This window comes from Canis aureus, chromosome 1, assembly GCF_053574225.1.
Source record: "Canis aureus isolate CA01 chromosome 1, VMU_Caureus_v.1.0, whole genome shotgun sequence".
In the NCBI taxonomy this organism is placed as follows: Eukaryota; Metazoa; Chordata; class Mammalia; order Carnivora; family Canidae; genus Canis; species Canis aureus.
In genome coordinates this window covers 65732369-65744991 of record NC_135611.1, presented here as the reverse complement: position 1 = coordinate 65744991, position 12623 = coordinate 65732369, and positions in this window count along the sequence as shown.

Genomic DNA, 12623 nt, shown 5'->3' with positions numbered 1-12623 from the left:
AATATCCCTTATTGGGAAGTAGGTAAGAATAATTTTTTCATAATATATTTGTTAGCATTCCAAAATATTTTTAATATAGCAATTACTCCTGTGTCTAATGTGTTTAGTAATAGTAGCCATGGAAAAACCTCAAAAAGTCTTAGATTTTGCAAATGCAGCACATTTTAATTTTAGAATCAAAAAAGACAGCCAAGATCCTAATTTTTAACCATAGAATTTGGAGCTGAACATAGCCTTTGGAGTTAAACAGCAGAAAAATCACTTCTCTAGAGTATGACTTCATAGCATTATGGTTTCATCCAGAAGAAAATAAACAATCTGTGTTATCTGATACTAATTGAATAGATGGTTATCTTAGCTGCATAATTATCCAAAGGAAAAATACAAGTTGATAGCCACTGAATCTTTATTGAGCTATTAAGCAATTTTAGTGCACATGACTATTAAGATGGTCATTATTGGGCCAAGCCATAATCTATCTTCATTTGCATAATGTTGAGAAGAATTAATTAAATTAAAATTTCAAACACAAAGTATTTTACCTGAAACATTAAGATAATTGATGAATGACCTTTTTTTTTTCTCTTTAGATGAATTATCAGGATGTCCTCACACATATTTCATCTCAATAACATTAATGTCATTTCTGCTTGGATTTCAACATCCTTTTTAAAAAAATGGTAACACCTTTCATTTATAGTTACTTTTTCCCAATAATACTATATCATACTCAGAACCAGTGGGTTATAACTTGTAGTGCACTGTCTTTCTTTTCATTCTACACTATCTCCCTGGGAAAGGTAGGCCACCTACATTTTTCAATCTCCAACTTCCATGTTGCAGAGACTAACTGCCAAGCAGATGCAGCTGAAAAGACAAGAACTCCTGTTTTCCACCCAACTCCAATTCATAGGGTGGGGATTCCACTCCACACATGGCAGACTAATAATAGGTTTCAATAGCTTTCATCCAGATCGAGGTTCCATGCCAGCAGGGGCAAGACCAAAAAATCAGAAGCTACCACTCTTTCCCAGCACTCTGCTCTTAAAGCATGTTGGTGCGAGTATCTCCTCCCCTAGCTCCGAGTATTGTACAGAAATTTTGCCTGGCAAAATTATGGAGGCAGTCCATAAGAACAGAGAGCTCTAAAGATCTACCCAAAGAACTAACTTTATTCGAAACTGCGTAAAGAAGTTCAAGCTTAATGGCACTCTCAAAACAATGGTGACTTTGGTGATGAGCAATTTTTAGAAAGCTGGTAACTTCATGAAAGTGGTAGCTTCATGAAGCTGGTAGCGTCATGAAAACAAGCTAAACTATAAGCGAAATACTTTACTCACACTGACACATTATAATCAAACTGTCAAAAATGAAAAAAAAAACAGAATATTTTGAAATTGGCTAGAGAGAAGCAATATATCACATATAAGGAATCCTCAGTAAGATTATCAACATATTTCTCATCAAAAACCTTAGAGGCTAGCCAGCAGTGGGTTGATATATTCAATGTATTGAAAGAAAATCAACTCTGAAGCAAAACTGTTCTTGCAAATGCAGGAGAAATTAAGGCATTCTCAGATCAACAAAAGCTGAGGGAGTTTGTTACCACTAGACCTAACCCCAAAGAAAATGTTAAAGAAATGACATCACATTGAAATGAAAGGAAAGTAGTCAATAACTCAAAACTGTGTAAAGAAATAAAGACTTTCAGTTAGGATAAATACATGGGCAATTATAAAAGCTAATGTTATTGAGATACTATTTTGTAACTCTAGTTTTAATTTTTGACATGTATTAAAAGACAAATTCATGAGTAAAGAAGTTATGAGTCAATGTTTTGGGGCACAAAATATATAAGGATGAATTCTGTGACATCAAAAATTTTTAAAAAAGGGAAAACATGGAACTATATAGAAACAGAGTTTTTATATGCCCTTGAAGTTAAGTTGGTATGAATTCAAAGGACATTGTTATAACTTTAGGATATTAAATGTAATCTTCATGATAACTAAAAAGAAAATATTTTTAAAATATACACAAAGGAAAGGGAATCAAAATATTTTGGCACAAAAAAATCAAACACAAAAGAAATCAGTAACAGAGGAAATGATGGACAAAAAAGCTATATGGCATATAGAAAACAACTAGCAAAATGGCAGAAGTAAGTCCCTTTTATTAGTAATTACTTTAAATGTAATTGATTAAACTCTGCATTCAAAAGACATATTGGCAGAATGGATTTAAAAAATATGATTCACCTTAAATGCTATCTATAAGAAACTTGTTTTAGATCCAAAGGCACAATATAAAAGAATGGAAAATATTCAATACAAATAGTAAAGAGTGTTGAGATGGCTATGCTAATATCAGACAAATTAGACTTTAAATTTTAAAAAGTTACAAAACAAAAAGAACATTATATATTAATGAAATTTTTAACACAAGATATAACAATTACTTAATAAACATCAGAATACACAAAGCAAAGATTGACAGAGTTAAAGGGAGTAATACTTGTATAATAATAGTTAAAGACTTTAATATTCCACTTTCAATAGTGGATAGATCAACCAGACAGAAAATAAGTAAGGAAATAGGGGCTTTGAAAACCACAATAAGGGGGCAGTTGGGTGGCTCAGTTACTTAAGTACCTGCCTTTCGCTCAGGTATGACCCTGGAGTCTGGGATCTGGTCCCACAACGGGCTCCCTGCTCAGTGGGGAATTTGCTTCTCCCTCTGCCCCTCACCCTGCTCACGCTCTCTCTGTCTCGTTCTCTTTCTCAAATAAATAATTTTTAATGTGTTTTTCTTTAAAAAAAAGAAAAAAGAAAACCGCAATAAGCCAACTAGACCAAACATACCTATACAGAACACCCGGCCCAACAACCACAGAATACACATACTTCTCAAGGACACATGTGTATATTCTCCTGAATAAACTATATTTAGACCCCAAAAAAAAAAAAACCGAAACCAAAAACAACAACAAGAAAACAGTCTTAATAGATTTTAAAAGATACATGTTATACAAAGTATTTTCTCTGCCCACAAAGGGATGAAGTCAGAAATCAATAACAGAAGGAAAACTGAAAAATTCACAAAAATGTGGAAATTAAGGAATACATACTTAAACAATCAAAGAAGAAATTAGAAATACTTAGAGATGAATAAAAACAAAAACACATGCACTAAAACTTATGGGATATAGTGAAAGCAGTGCTCAGGGTAAAATTTCTAGCTGTAAATGCCTATGTTATAAAACAAAGAAGGTATTAAAACAACAACCTAACTTTACAACTTAAGGAACTAGGAAAAAAATTAAAAAGAGCAAACTGAGCCCAAAGATAGCACAAGGAAGGAAACAAAACAGTACAAAAGGAGAGAGAGAGAGAGAGAGAATCAATTAAAACAAGAAGTTGGTTCTTCAGAAAGATCAACAAAATTGACAACCTTTAACTAGATAGACTATGAAAAGAAGATTCAAATTACAAAAATCAGAAATAAAAGTGAGGGCATTGTTATGAACTGTGTATAAATAAAAAGATTGTAAGAGAGTACTATGAATAATTGAATACAAAAAAATTGGAAAACCCAGATGAAATGGAGAAATTCCTAGACACATAAAAACTGCCAGGACTAAATCACAAAAATTAAAAAATCCAAATGGACTTATAACTAGTAAGAGGGTTGACTCAGTAAACAAAATCTCCCAACAAATCAAAACCCTGGACCTAACGGTTTCACTGGTGAACTCTATACAACATTTAAGGAAGTACTAATGCCAATTATTACCAAACTTTTTCAAAATCTTAGAGGAGGAGGAGGAAATACTTTCTAACTCATCCTATGCGACCAACATTGCCCTGACACCAAAATCAAAGACACCACGAAAAAACTATGGATCAATATCCCTTATGAATATTGATGCAAAAATCCTTAACAACATATTACCAAACCAAATTCAGCAAAATATCTAAAGCGTTATTCACTATAGCCAAGTGGGATTTATTGCTGGATTCCAAGGATGATTCCACATATGAAAATCAATGCAATTCACTACATTAACAGAATGACAGGGGGAAAGGATATTCTCAACTGATGATGAAAACACCTTTGATACAATTCAACAACCTTACATGACAAAACACTCAACAAACTGGAATAGAAAGAAAATACCTCAACATAATAAAAGCCATAAATGAAAAACCCATAATGAACATCATATAAGACAAGGATGGAAAAAAAGTTACAGGGATGCCTGCTTTTGCCATTCTATTCAACATAGTACTAGAAGTTCTAGCCAAAGAAATAAGGCAAGAAGAAGAAATAAAAAGCACACATACTGAAAAAGAAGTAAAATTGTCTTTACAGATATGATCTTATATCCAGAAAATCCTAAAGATTTCACTCAAAACCTGTTAGAACTAGTAAATGAATTTAGAAAAATAGCAGAATACAGAGTCACACACAAAAATCAGTGACAATTCCTTACACTATCAATGAACAATCTGAAAAGAAAATTATAAAAACAATTTATAATTGCATTACAAGGCATAAAATGCTGACAGCTGAACTTGACCAAACAACTTGTGCAGTGAAAACTATAAAGCATTGCTGAAGGAAATTAAAATATAAATAAATGGAAACACATCTCACGTTTATAGATTGAAAGATCTAAAATTGATAAGATATCAATACTACACAATACAATTTACAGATTCAGTACAATCTCTATCAAAATCCCAGGGATGTTTTTTGCAGTAATAGGAAAACCCATCCTAAAATTCATACAGAATCTCAAGTGGCACCAAGTAGCCAAAAGGATATTGAAAAAGAACAAAGCTGGAAAGCTCACTCTTCCTAATTTCAAAACTTAACCCAAAGCTGAGAGAATCAAAACAGTGTGGTACTGATGTAAAGACAGACATATACACGGATAACATAGAATAGAGCCCAGAAATAAACTTTCTCATATGTGGTCAAATGATTTTTTTATGTTTAGTCTTTTTACTAGTATTTTCCTGTTTTCAATTCCAGTATAATTAACAGTGTTATATGACTTTCAGGTGTGAAATATCATGATTTGACAATTCCATAAATTATTCAGTGCTTATCATGATAAGTGTATTCTTAATCCCCTTCACCTATGCCACACATTCCCTCCACCCATCTCCTCTCTAGTAACCATCAGCTTGTTCTTTATAGTTAAGAGTCCATTTTTTGGTGTGTCTCATGGTCTTATGTCACTTACTATTAGATCCTTAGCTCCATCCTCCATCTTGCCATATTGTTGCAAATGGCAAGATTGTGCTCTTTTTATGGCTGAATAATGTTCCATTTTATATATATCACTTCTTTATCTATCAATGAACACTTGTGTTGCTTCCACAATTTGGCTATTGTTAATAACGCTACAATAAGGTGCATACAACTTTTAGAATGAGTATTTCTATATTTTTAGGGTAAATGGCAAGAAGCAGAATTACTGGATCATATGGATATTCTGTTTTTAAATTTTTGAGGAACTTCCACACCATTTTCCACAGTGGCTGCATCATTTTGATTCCTACCAACAGTGCACAAGGGTTCCTTTTGTCCCACATCCTCACCACACTTGTTTCTTGTGTGTGTGGTTTTTTTTTTTTATTATTTCTGACAGGTGTGAGGTGTGAGGTGATATGTCACTGTGGTTTTGATTTGCATTTTCCTGATGTTGAGCATCCTTTCATGTGTCTGTTGACCATGTGTAGGTCTTCTTTAGAGAAATGTCTGTTCATGTCATCTGCTCATTTTTATATTGGATTATTTGGGGTTTTGTTTTTGTTTTGCTTTGAGTTATATAAGTACTTTACATATTTTGGATTCTAACCCTTTATCAGATATATCCAAATAAATTCTCCCATCCCATTCAGTAGGTTGTCTTTTAGTTTTGTTGATTGCTTCCTGTGCTATGCAGAAAGTTTTTATTTTGAAGTCATCACAATAGCTTATCTTTGCTTTTATTTCCCTTGCATCAGGAGACGTCTAGAAAAATGTTGTTACGGACAATGTCAGAAACATTATTGCTTGTGCTCTCATCTAGGATTTTTATGGTTAGGTCTCACATTTAGGTATTTTATCCAATTCAAGTTTATTTTTGTGTATGGTGTAAGAAAGTGGTCCAGTTTCATTCTTTTGCATGTACCCATCTAGTTTTCCCAATACCTGAAGAGATTGTCTTTTTCCCATTGCATATTCTTGACTCCTTCATCATAGATTAATTGACCACATAATCATGGGTCCATTTCTGGGCTCTCTATTCTGTTCCATTGATCTATGTATCTATTTTACAGATGGGTAAATAGGGTAGTTTGGGTAGTACAGACAGTTTAACAGTATTTGTTCTCCCAATTCCATGAGCATGGAATATCTTTCCATTTGTTTATGTCATCTTCAATTTCTTTCATCAATGCTTTATATTTTCCAGATTACAGGCCTTTCACTTCTGTGGTTAAGTTTATTCTTAGGTATTTTATTCTTTTTGGTACAATAAGTGGGATGAATTTTCTTAATTTTATTTATCCCAATATATGTAGATCTATGCAGAGTATTGCTTTCTGCTATTTCTTTATTAATGTATAGAAATGCAATGGATTTCTGTATATTGATTTTGTATCCCATAACCTTAGTGAATTTATAAGTTCTAATAGTGTTTCGGTGGAATCTTTAGGATTTTCTATATATAGTATCCTGTCATCTGCCCATAGTAAAAGCTTTACTTCTTCCTTACTAATTTAGATGTCTTTTATTTCTTTTTCTTGTCTGATTGCTATGGCTAGGACTTCCAGTACTATGTTGAATAAAAATAGTAAGAGTGGATATCCTTGTCTTATTCTTGATCTTAGGAGAAAAGCTCTTGGGGGCACCTGAGTGGTACAGTTGGTTAAGCATCCAATTCTTGGTTTCAGCTCAGGTCATAATCTAAGGGTCGTGAGATTGAGCCTTGTGTCAGACTTCATGCTTAGTGTATTCTGCTTAAGATTTCTCTCCTTCTCCCTCTGCCCCTCCCCATCTCTCTCTCTCTCCCCACCCTCCCTTTCTCTAAAATAAATAAATCTTAAAAGAAAAAAACCTCTCAGTTTTTCAAAATGGATGATGATATTACCTGTGGGTTTTTCATATATGGCCTTTATTATGTTGAAGTATGTTCCCTCTAAACTGACTTCATTCTTACCATGAATGGATGTTGCAGTTTGTCCAATGCTTTTTATGCATCTGTTGAAATGATCATATGGCTTTTATCCTTTCTCTAATTGATGTGATGTAGGATTTGATTGATTTGCAAATCTTGAACCACACTTGCACCTCAGGAATAAATTCCACTTGATCATGGTGAATGATTTTCTTTTTAGTTTTAAAACTAAAAAATTTTTAGTTTTAAAACTAAAAATTAAGCTTTTATTTTAGTTTTAAACTAAAAATTAAACTTTTTTAAACTAAAAAAGTTTTAGTTTTTGAATTCAATTGGTTAATATTCTCTTGAGGATTTTAGCATCTACGTTCATCAGAGATGTTGGCCTGTAGTTCTCTTTTTTGTAGTGTCTTCATCTAGTTTTGGTATCAGGGTAACGCTGGCTTCATAAAATGATTTTGGAAGCTTTTCCTCCTCTTTTATTTTTTGGAATAGTTTGACAAGAATTAATATTAACTCTTCCTTAATTGTGTGGTAAAATTCATCTGTGAAGTCATCTGGTCCTGGACTTTTGTTGTTGGGAGACTTTTTTTTTATTATGGATTCAATTTTATTGCTGCTAAACAATCTGTTCAAATTTTCTAATTCTTCCTGTTTCAGTTTTGGGAGATGACATATCTAGGAACTTAACCAGTTCTTTTACGTTGTTTATTTGCACTTAGTTTCTCATAACATTCCTTTGTGATCCTTTGTATTTCTGTGGTGTCACTTGTTATTTCTCCTCTTTTATTTCAGATTTTGAGCTCTCCTTTTCTCTCTCTTTCTCTTCTCTCTGGGTCTGTCTAAAGGTTTATCAATTTTGTTCATCTTTCCTAAAGACAAGCTCCTGGTTTCATTGATCTGTTTCATTGTGGGGTTTTCTTTGTTGTTGTTGTTGTTGTTGTTGCTGCTGCTGTTTAGTTTCTATTCCATTTGTTTCTGATATAATTTTTATTTTTTTCTTCCTCCTACTGGTTTGGGGTTTTGTTTGTTCTTTTTCTAATTCCTTTATGTGTAAGTTTTGGTTTTTTGAGATTTTTCTTGCTTCTTGAGGCAGGACTATATTACTGTAAACTTTCCTTTTAGAACAGCTTTTGCTGCACCCCAAAGATTTTGGACTGTTGTGTTTTCATTTTCATTTGGTGTCTTTAGGTGTGAAATATGTCTCTTGTAGGAAGCAAAAAGATGGGTCTTGCTTTTCTATCCATTCCATCACCTTGTCTCTTGATTGGAGCATATAGTGCATTTACATTCAAAGTAATTATTGGTAGGTATGTACTTGTTGCCATTTTGTTACTTATTTTGTGGTTTTCATAGTTCTGTTTCTTTCTTCTTTTGTTCCTTTCTCTCACAGTTTGCTGCTTTCTTTAATGTTATGCTTGGATTCCTTTCTCTTTATTTTTGCATATTTATTATTGGTTTTTTATTTGTGGTTACCATTAGGTTTATGTATAAATGTTATGTATATAGCAGTCTATATTAAATTGATGGTCACTACAGTTTGAACTCATTCTTTTCTCCACCACCCCTCATGTTTTAGGTATATGGTATCATACTTTACATCCTTTTATTTTGTGAATCAACTGACTGACTTTCATAGATATCCTTCAGTTTATTACTTTTGTGGTTCCTACTTTTCTTACTCCTACCTGTGGCCCTTTCTTTCCACGGAAAGTGTCCCCTTTAACATTTCTTATAGTGCTGGCTTAATAGTCATGAATTCTTTTACCTTTTGTTTTTGTGGGAAGTTCTTTGCTCCTCTATTCTGAACAATAGCATTACTAAATAGAATATTCTTGGCTGCAGGTTTTTTTTTCCTTCAGCTCTTTGAATTCATCATATGACTGTCTTCTGGCCTCCAAAATTTCTGCTGAAAAATTAGCTGATAGTCTTATGAGGTTTCCCTTGTATGTAACTGTTTTTTTTTTTTTTTCTCTTCCTGCTTTTAAAATTCTCTATCACTGTTTTTTCCTCTTAATTACTATGTGCCTTGTTGTGGACCACTTGGGCTGATTTTGTTGGAGGCTATATGTGTCTCCTGGATCGGGATTTCTGTTTCCTTTCTCAGATTCAGGAAGTTTTCAGATACTCTTTCTTCAAATAAAATTTCTGCTCCCCTTTCTCTCTATTCTTCTTTTGGGATCCCTATAGTGTAAATGTTGTTACTCTTTAGAGTGTCACTGAATTCCCTGTGTTCATTTCTTATTTTTTTAATCTGTTCAGCTTGCGTGCTTTCTATTACTCTGTCCTCCATTGAGGAGGTCACTGAGCCATTCTTCTGCTTCCTCTAGTTGACTATTCTCTCCAGTGTATTTTTAATACACTAGTTGAGTTCTTCATGTCTAATTGGTTTATTTTTGTGATATCTCTTTGTTAAGGGTCTCACTGAGGTCCTGTACTCCTTAAGTCCAGTATCTTTATGATCATTACTATAAATTCTCTATGAATTATATAACTTATTCTTGTTTTCCTCAGCTCTCTTCTGTTTGTCCTGTCCTTTCATTTGGTACATATTCCTCTGTCTCCTCATTTTGTCCAACTTTCTGTGTCCATTTCCATGTATTTGGAAAGTCAGTTATGTCTCCTACTCTTGAAAGTAGTAGCTTTATGAAGAAGAGGTCCTGTAGTGCCCTGAAGTGCAGTGTCCCCTCTTCACCAGAAACTGGCACTTCAGGAGTATCTCCTATGTGTGTTGCATGCACCCTTGTGTTGTGGCTGGAGCACATTTCTCTTTAGTCCAGTCATCTGAAATGGCTCTTTGCCTGTTGTAGGCAGGATTTGGTCCCTGTGTTGTTAGTAGGCCAGTCTGGGGCCACATTGGGCTTAAGTTGAGTCAGACAGCATTTGCCAGAAATGCAATAGCACTAAACCACATGGCACTTTCTCTGCGTTGTCCCCTGAGAAGCTTGTGTTGGTGGGTGGGGGCTGCAGTCAGATCAGATGAATGCCCCCAGCCCACTATTGGGGCCACTGTAATGTGTGGTTATATTCCCCTCTTCCTGGGGCAGGAGTTACTTTGGAGTGGTGCTGGTCCATATTGGGGTGCTTGCACACTACCAGGCTTGTGGCATTTTGGATGGGCTCTAGCCAACAGGGTATTGGAAGGAGCAAGTCTGTAGGGGAACATGGAGATAGGGTGTGCAATACAGCAAGATCAGAGCTGGTTCTCTGCAGGAGAGAACCAGTAGCTGGCTGGTAAAAGGGTCAAGGTGACTGGGTTGGAGGGAGTGGATCTACAGAAGCATGCCAGGTTGGGGCATAATGTTAGCAAGGTAGGTGGAGAGTGTGGGTGCTGTGCTGGTTCCTGCAGGTGTCCATATAACTAAGCCAGGCAAGGTAGGGGAGGAGGCTGGGGAGGGAAATATCTCCTGCCAGCTCTTTTTTTCTTAGCAAAGTCTCTCAAGACTTCCTGCCACTCCAGCACAAGCTCTGAGATTAGTAAATAGATCTTCCTATATATTCCAGGCATTTTTCAAACTGCTGAGTCTATGCTGTATATTAGTGGAGCTGTTGTGTTGTCTCTTTAAGGGCAAGGACTCCACCTTCTCAGATCTCCCAGAACCAAGCCTACTGATTTTTAAAGCTGCAGATGTTAAGCCCCACTGATTGTTAGGCCTCTAAGGTTTTCAAAGTCAAATGTTATGGAGATTCATCTTCCTCGTGTAGGTGCCTTATGTTTAGAGTACCTAGTGTGGGAGTCTGGTCCTCTCCCCTCTCTGCACCTGCCACGTACCTCCCTACTATGGACAATCCTGTGGGCCCATTTGGCTCCCAACAGCAACTCTGCCCCTTCTACCCTCTTTAATATGGCCTCTTTTCTACATGTAGCTGTGGAGAATCTGTTCTGCCAGTCTTTGGGTCATTTTCTGGGCTATTTAACTATGTGGGTATTATCTGGTTGTATTCATGGGATGAGGTAAGATTGGGATCCTCCTACTCTGTTATCTTCTCCTGGTTAAGTAATTTTTACAATGGTGCCAAGAGCATTCAATGGAAAAAAGACAGTCTTCTCAACCAATGGTGCTGAGAAAACTGGATCTCTACATGTAAAAAAATGAACTTGAACCCTTATTAACACTATATACAAAAATTAGTTTAAAATGGATCAAAGACTTAAATGTAAGACCTAAACTATAAAACTCAAAAGAAAACATAAGGCAAAACTTCACAACATTGAATTTGGATATAGTTTCTTGGATATGACACCAAAGGCCCAGTAAACAAGAGAAAAAAAAGCCAAATTAAACTTTATATATTTTTTAATCTGCATATCAAAAAACACTGTCAACAGAGTATAAGGACAACCCACAGAATTGGAGAAGATATTTGCAAATCACATCTCTGATAAGGCATTCATATCCAGAAAACTAAAACCCAACAACAATCCTATTTTTAAAATGAGCAAAAGATTTAAACATTTCTCTAAAGAAGATACACAAATGGTCAATAAGCACATTAAAGATGATCAACATCACTAATCATTAGGGAAGTGCAAATCAAAACTACAATGAGATACCATCTCACACCACGATGGCTACTACCAAAAAATCAGAAAATAACAAACATTCCAAGGATGTGGAGAAATTTAAACCCTGTATACTCTTGAAGGGATTGTAAAATGATATAGAAAAAAAGTATAGCAGTTCTCAAAAAATTAAAAAAAATAGAATAGCCATATGATCAAGCTTTGAGGCATATGCTCAAAAGAATTGAAAGCAGGGTCTCAAAGAGATGGCACAGCAGCATCATTCACAACTCAAGTATCTATCAATAGATGAATAAATAAGCAAAATGTGGAAAGTATATACACTGGAACACTATTCAACCTTAAAAAATAAGGAAATTCTGACATATGCTACAACATGGATGAAATTCAAGGACACTGCTAAGAGAAATAAGCCAGACAGAAAAAGGCAAATACTGTATAATATTACTTATGTGTGTGTGTGTGTGTGTGTGTGTGTGTGTTGTGGGGGGCAGGAAGACACATACTACACTTATAGAGTATGATTACACTTGTATAAGTACTTAGAATAGTCAAAATCATAAAGACAGAAAGTAGAATAGTGTTTCCTAGGGCTGGAAAGAGGGGGAATGGAGACATTGTTTAATGGTATAGAGTTTCAGTTTTACAATATGAAATAGTTATGAAGACGGATTGTGGTGTTGGTTGTAGAACATTATGAATGTGTTTAATACCACTGAACTATACATTTAAAAATTAAGGTGGTAAATTTTGTGTAATGGGTCTTTTATGATAAAGATAAATTGAAAAAAATAAGTGCTTAAAATGTTTTTAAAGAACAACTACCTACATTATAGACAGTGGCTCATAAGAATTCAAGAACATATGTGAGAAACCAGTTTTTATTTGCTAGAGTGGGGTGTTATGGAACTCAAAAAGCAGAGCCAT